This window comes from Amphiprion ocellaris, chromosome 16 (assembly GCF_022539595.1).
Source record: "Amphiprion ocellaris isolate individual 3 ecotype Okinawa chromosome 16, ASM2253959v1, whole genome shotgun sequence".
Classification (NCBI taxonomy): Eukaryota; Metazoa; Chordata; class Actinopteri; family Pomacentridae; genus Amphiprion; species Amphiprion ocellaris.
Genome location: NC_072781.1, coordinates 23,431,841 through 23,439,549, shown reverse-complemented (window position 1 = coordinate 23,439,549; position 7,709 = coordinate 23,431,841). Strand labels below are relative to the sequence as shown.

The 7,709-nt window shown below is 37.6% G+C and overlaps 1 long non-coding RNA gene across 1 annotated transcript; it reads left to right on the top strand.

The window, feature by feature from the left end:
• Positions 1 to 362: 362 nt before the first annotated feature.
• Positions 363 to 1,717, top strand: LOC129350757 (uncharacterized). The gene is made up of 2 exons (XR_008604260.1): positions 363 to 1,378; positions 1,493 to 1,717. It is a non-coding gene; the product is annotated as an uncharacterized LOC129350757 (long non-coding RNA).
• The last annotated feature ends 5,992 nt before the right edge of the window (positions 1,718 to 7,709 follow it).

Genomic DNA, 7,709 nt, shown 5'->3' with positions numbered 1-7,709 from the left:
CATTAAATAATTAATTAAATATGTCATTAATTAATTAAAATTGGAATTAAATATTTCATTAATTAATTAAAATTGGAATTAAATATTTCATTAATTAATTAAAATTGGAATGAAATACTTAAATGTGTTATTAAATAAATATATCATTAAATAATTAAATATGTCATTAATTAATTAAAATTGGCATTAAATATGTCATTAATTAATTAAAATTGGCATTAAATATGTCATTAATTAATTAAAATTGGAATTAAATACATAAATGTGTTATTAAATATGTCATTAATTTATTAAAATAACAATTATTTTAAGTAAAAAACATATTTCATTATTTCACTATTTAATTAATTATTTCATGGTCCTTGCGTATGGAGGACTAAAAGTGCCAAAATTAAATAAATAAATACATCATTAAATAATTAATTAAATATGTCATTAATTAATTAAAATTGGAATTAAATATTTCATTAATTAATTAAAATTGGAATTAAATATGTCATTAATTAATTAAAATTGGAATTAAATACTTAAATGTGTTATTAAATAAATATATCATTAAATAATTAAATATGTCATTAATTAGTTAAAATTGGAATTAAATATGTCATTAATTAATTAAAATTGGAATTAAATACATAAATGTGTTATTAAATATGTCATTAATTTATTAAAATAACAATTATTTTAAGTAAAAAACATATTTCATTATTTCACGATTTAATTAATTATTTCATGGTCCTTGTGTTGCAGTGGATCATGAATTAATTTTATCTGTCAACCTCGCCCGTCAAAGTCGGTGGGCGGATCCTAACACCTGATTGGTTACCCTGCACATCAAGTCAAGGCAAATCGATTCCAGATAATGGATTGACGCAGAGCTTGTGAACACATTCCGATACACTGGGTGGCGCTATTCACCTCTACGTTGGTTTGGATACTCAATAAAACAAAACTTTATTAGCAACCGCTAAAGACTCGGTCCTCTTTCCCAAATGTTGATACATGCGGTGCAAGACAAATTTTCCTTTAGCATTTCCTTTAGCATCTACTCGGCGCGCCACGGCTCGTCTCGGTTTAGTTGTTTTTCCATTACATTGAGTACCACCTCATCGTGGGTTGAGTCGTCATAGCACGGTGGCCCGAAAGTCCCTTACCGTCATTTTTGTGCGACACAAACGCAATGCAACAATGTACATGGAGGCGATAGTACACCTGCTGCTCGGTCTGTGGCTTTCTGTCAGATTCAGAGTAACAGAAGAGTCGGAGAAAGCTGAGAGCGGCGAGTCGAAACACTCAGGAGACACACAGGAGAGTTTGGGAGGCGATACAGCAGTATCAAGCTGAAGACAAGAGGATATGAACGAGACGACATATAAGGGTAAGCTAATGCTAGTTCGCTAGCTATCGTGTATCAGTCCTGTGAACGACCCTGTAATGGCTGCAGTTTGTCGCTATTAGGTATTAAAATATGTATGCTGTGTATGTGTTTCAGATGCTCTCTGATGAGACTTCATGGGATTTACCTGAAGCAGCAGCACATGAGCCTGCAGTGGCACAAGGTGTAGAGGAGGAGGGCAGAGATGTACAGGATGCACTGATGCACTACGTGTCATGCAAAAGTTAAAAGTTGTTCTTCTTGTTATACTTCTGTTTTTCTGTCCCCGGACCGCTATTGTTTTCTTTAATGCAATTCTGACAATAAACTTTTGTAGATGTGTCTATGCTATTGTTTGTTTGTGAAGGTTAGCAAGATTAAATAAAAAATTAAACGCCAAAACATTAAAACAGCTGTTTTAAGAAAATTCCAGTTTGATAAATCAGTATTGCTTTGGTGTAATTCAGTCACCAGAATTATGAACCATAAAGGAGTTTGTGTTAAAACATGTTAAATCCCATTAAACACAAATACATTATTAGGGAATATAGAATTGTTTGGTTCAGACTGTTGACTCTTTTCCTACCAGTGTCTTAACAGACAAAATGAAAAGTTATGATGCAATCACATAAGTCACAAAATAGTTTATTAGTCAGCAGCAAAATCAAAACTATTTACAATGTGCAAAGTACAAACTGTGGTGGGCCTCTCCTACAGTGGAGGGCTAAAAGTAAAACTATATACAACTACAGGTGCTGGTCATATAATTAGAATATCATGAAAAAAGTTGTTCATTATTTCAGTAATTCCATTCAAAAAGTGAAACTTGTATATTATACTCATTCATTACACAGACTGATATATTTCAAATGTTTATTTCTCTTAACTTTGATGATTATACCTGAATACTAACAAAAATCTCAAATTTGGTATCTCTGAAAATTAGAATATTGTAGAAAGGTTCAATATTGAAGACACCTCTAATCAGCTAATTAACTCAAAACACCTGCAAAGGCCTTTAAATGGTCTCTCAGCCTAGTTCTGTAGGCTACACAATCATGGGGAAGACTACTGACCTGACAGTTGTCCAAAAGACAAGCTTTTTCGTGATATTCTAATTATATGACCAGCACTTGTAAATCTCAAGTCTATGGGAGGTGGACTCGCTCACACTCGCCGGCTGCCCACTGCCTACCCAGCTACCCCAGCTGCCCCAGCACACCCAGGAATGACTGGTTGAAGGCAGTATTCTGGGCCAGCTTCATTCTCTCTTGCCTCGCTGAGGAGCAACCAGATGTTCTCATCATGCTGGGCATGACTCCACTCCTCCTCAGCCTGCATCTCCACAAGTACGCTAGGAAGGTCCAATTTTCTGTGGCCCCCTTTCCTCTTGCCTAGACCAAAGACAGAAAAGTGATCAGAGTCAGCTTTAATGGCCAAGTAAGTACACAATATACACAGAATTTGGTTTCGGCTGTTGGTGTCATCCTAGGAATATGGAAGAGAATAATAAAAAATAAACAATAGAAAGAGGAACAGGGAGGAAAAAGAAATAGTAGTAAAATAGAACACAATATAAACAGAAATGTACAGCTAGACTGGAATGTATGAACACATTAGCAAAATGGTAATTGCTATAAACACAGTAGTGGTGATTTTTGTGTACAGGGCACTGTAGTCCAAATGTCCAGGGTGAGTGGGGTCTCTGATGATGTTTTCTGCAGTCCGTACTATGGGCTGTAGTCTGTTTCTGTCCTGCTGTGTGGTTGATCCAGAGGTGCACAGGACAGATTGTATGACTGCAGTGTAGAACTGGATCAACAGCTCATGTGGCAGGCCATGTCTCCTCAGCTGTCGTAGGAAATACATCCTCTGCTGAGCCTTTTTCAGGAGGTCCTGAGAGATTGTAGTCCCCAGGAGCTGGAAGGACTCCACAGCTATGATGTGATGTGTTTAGCCACCCGTCCATCCATTTTCAATCATGATCATGTCTTTGATACTTTAATAAACTTCTGGCACTCTTCGCTTTAACCAAAGCACAAGCAGTAACTGCTCCACCACAAACAAAAACGACGTGGTGTGAACTTCATTTCATCCTGTGCACATTTTGGAGTTGCTAAGAAGAGCTGTGTTTTCTCATTTTTATGTATATTTTCATTCAGTTTCACAGCTACCTAGTGACTATAAGAAGAATGGTTGCAATACTACACCGCACCAGAACGTAAATTAATTAGAGTGACTTACTTGTTAAATCAATAGAAAATAAATGCAGCTGCATGTGTTCTGTTTATGTGTCACTGTAGCTACATGTAGCTTTCATCAGGCGTTCCTGAGCTGGCTGCTGCACAGTTTGCATTTACACCTGCCTCAATTCTTGGTCATTGGTCTCGTTGTTCTGATCATGCTTGCAGGCATTTACACCTGTAGTAATAATAATACGAAAATCAACCATGCTCTCTGTTTACCGTGTCTTACCGGTGATAAGACGTTGCTGTGACGTGCTGGTGTCGGTGTCCGAGCTGGTGCTGGAGAAGAGACAGGGCAGCCGGGGGCTCCGCGACGGAGGTGGAGTAGGCTTCGCATGTGGAAAGGGATTCTTGAACAGAAATAAACACTCACTCTAAGTACAAGAAAAACACGGCATGCTGACTGAAGTATTAGCTTCTGAGAGCTAAACGTTAGAAACAGCAGCACGAAATACAAGCAGAGCACGGAGTTAGCGCCGATGGCTAACTAGTTATCTTATTGTCTGCTACAGGAGACAACGACGTTACTTTCTAAAAATACTTGTTTGCTTAAAAGAAGCTTGCCACCAATGGAATAAATGATGTATAAGTTTCTTGAAGTCACAAAACACTCACCGTTCTCGAACGTCTCCAACAATGCAGCGGCTGAGTCTCCCTCCTGTTGCTCGCCGGTGCGGTGCCAGTAAATAGCTTCCATTAAACCTCTTCCAACACCTCCTGGTTGACCCACGCCGGCCGTTGTGGTCCTGGGTGGACCGATAGTCATTTTTGAGCTTTTTCAGCTTCTCCCTACACTGCTTCTGTCCTCTTTATATACAGTCTACTGTATATGTGAGCGGCCATCCGCTCAGAGACCTCCTGATAAACTTTCTCCGTCCAGCTCTCTCTGTATTCTTTGGTCCGCCACCAAAGACAAAGTCTCGACCTCTTCATTCACCCACGGTACAGGTCTGGCTGTCACATTAAAATTATGAAGAACAGAGAGTTTCGTGAAGAGCAATGCACACCGTCGCTGTTTACAGTCATTTTTTAATGCAGGATTTTGTTTTCGTGCTGAAGTTGCTCTGTGTCGTCACTCCCTGTCCAATCAGTGGCCTGCACTATGTAAACGCCACATTATCGGCTCATCTCAGCTCGCTGGGAACCTCAGCCGAGAAGGTGCTGAAAATTAGTCCGTATGGAAACGCTCGCAAACAAAGATGAGACGAGCCGTACCGTGCCGAGTAGATGCTTGTGGAATCGCGGCTAAACAAAGACGAGCGGAGCCGTGCCGCGCCGAGTAGGTCCTAAAGGAAAAGCGCTCGACACTCCGAGCATCGCTGCAATTTGACAGGCTGGTAATCCACAAAGAACGTGATGTTCCAGAACTTCCCTCGGTATGCCAAACGCCCTGGTCCCTGTGTGTGCTCCTGTTGCACCCTGGTACCAGAAAACCGGCGGAGTACTTCCTCTAAATTTGCAGTCACTCTACGGTCAACATCTTGGTCGGAAAGTGCGGAAATAACTTCAACAACGTCAATAAATTCCTCTGCTTTACACGCTACATGCTCGCGGTAAGCAGGTCCTGCTTCCACATACTCTGCAAGGTCTAAAATATCTCTCACCAACTCTCTAGAAAGTTCACAGCGACTCTCCCTCTACACAGCCTCCATGTTTAGAAAGACTTCTACTTCCGGTTTCAAGGCAGACAAAAGCAGTGGATTAGACTAGATTCACGTTAGTCCCGCCCACGGACTTTGACGGGCGAGGTTGACAGATAAAATTAATTCATGATCCACTGCAACACAAGGACCATGAAATAATTAATTAAATCGTGAAATAATGAAATATGTTTTTTACTTAAAATAATTGTTATTTTAATAAATTAATGACATATTTAATAACACATTTATGTATTTAATTCCAATTTTAATTAATTAATGACATATTTAATTCCAATTTTAACTAATTAATGACATATTTAATTATTTAATGATATATTTATTTAATAACACATTTAAGTATTTAATTCCAATTTTAATTAATTAATGACATATTTAATTCCAATTTTAATTAATTAATGAAATATTTAATTCCAATTTTAATTAATTAATGACATATTTAATTAATTATTTAATGATGTATTTATTTATTTAATTTTGGCACTTTTAGTCCTCCATACATATTATGCACATTTACAGGTTTATAATATCATTGTGGGGGTCTGTCAGAATACCTTTACATACTGTAACTTTCAAAAAACACTTTTTTCCTCACATTGTACATTGCTGCATCACCTCTTCTCATCCCCTGTCTCTTTGAGGGCTTCCTTCTAAAAGCTCAATCTACTAATTTGTCAATGTTGATTATGTACTCTAAGTACAGATCTAGGAGAATAAGCACAGAAATGTCACCTGAGCAGAAGTGACTTTAGTGAGGAAATAACGGTGGGTTGTGAAGTGGAAACTAAGTCCCAAATCATGGGCCAGCGTCTAAGACTTGACGGTGTTCAAATGTCTGAAAATCTTCTTTAAAGATCTTCCAAAAAATACCAGGAGAAGTCAGCATTCGAGGGCAGCAGAATATACTGTCGATAGAAAATCTAGGAGCAGTTTTTAGAAGTATTGCACCCCCAAGAAAATACAGAGATACTGAGCTGTGCATCATCTTTTATGCTGTGAAAGCTGGTCATTTTTCCACACCTATAAGGCATATGATTGGAGTGACAGTTTTGACACCATTATACCTTTCTAAATCTATTAGTCAGATCTTGACATCCGGTGATCATATTTCACCATTAGATCACACTTTATAGAGGAAATGCACGTTAGATTATCATTAGGTCATGTTTTATAGAGAACATGTCCAGACATGCTCAGACTTTGCCCTATTATTTTGTGACAGATTTCATGCATATTATACCATTATCTATCATTAAGTTTCTTATACATTTTTAAAAATTATATTGCCTTAAATATACACCATTATGTTTTGAGCACTCCACATTTCATTTTCTGAAAAGTATATGATTTGCCTTTACACCAAAAATACATGTTTTATGTTATGATCTTCCAGCTGTGTGTGTGTCCTCCACAGACACACACACACACACACACACACACACACACACACACACACACACACAATATCATCAAAACATGAGTGATTATTAGAATCTTCATTATTATGTATTTTATATATGTGTCTTAACTCTATTCTTCAGTTTAATAGCATTTTCCATAATTATATCATCTTTTACTTTTAGTATATTATACCTACAAAATATACACTACAGTTGCCAGTTTTTGTCTGAGGGTGCAAATGTGTTACATGGTGATGTAAACAAGTAATGGAAGAAAGTCTGGACATTAAATGAGGTATTTCAGACAGGTGAGGAGAAGTGTTTCCTGTTGAACAGAATAACTTCCTTTGGTGTGGACCTCAGGCTTTGTGAGTTTGCAGGCCTTTTACATGCCCAAAAAAGCAGCTATACTATACACTAAAAGAAAGGAACAAATATATTTTAAAAAACAAACCATAATATAGGCTCTTTAATGTCTCTGAGCTCATCAATCTTGTCAGTCAAACTGGATTATTTTACAACATAGACAGTTCATTCTGCTGATTCCTCTGCACCCAACAGCTGGCCCTCCATAGCTTTGTTCCAATCTAAAATACTAAAGATTTTAATGCATTCAGCTCCACATAAACATTTTTCTTATTGTTCAACCCTCCCAAAATCTAATCATGCAGCTAATGTGTTCATATTCTCCATTTCTCCCAAGCCTGGCTTTGAAAACGGAGAAGAGAGAAGACAGAAAAGATTTTTTTCCTTTTCAAGGTCTTTCTTTAAAAATGAAAGATCCTCTGATTTGGTGACAAGAAGGCTGGGATTGGAATAGTCTCCGAGATGCAGATGAGTAGAATGAGCCGTAATGGGTCCCAGTTAAATGTCTACCCCTCTTCGTTTCTTTCTCCTTCAGGCTTTTCTGGGAAAGAGCATATGCGCTCTGCTGGTTAAAAGTTTAAAAATGTTGTTGCTTAGAGACGACCGTGGGAGAGATGTAACGTTGAAAATTACAGCAGCGCGATTTTTTTGGTAAAAGTGT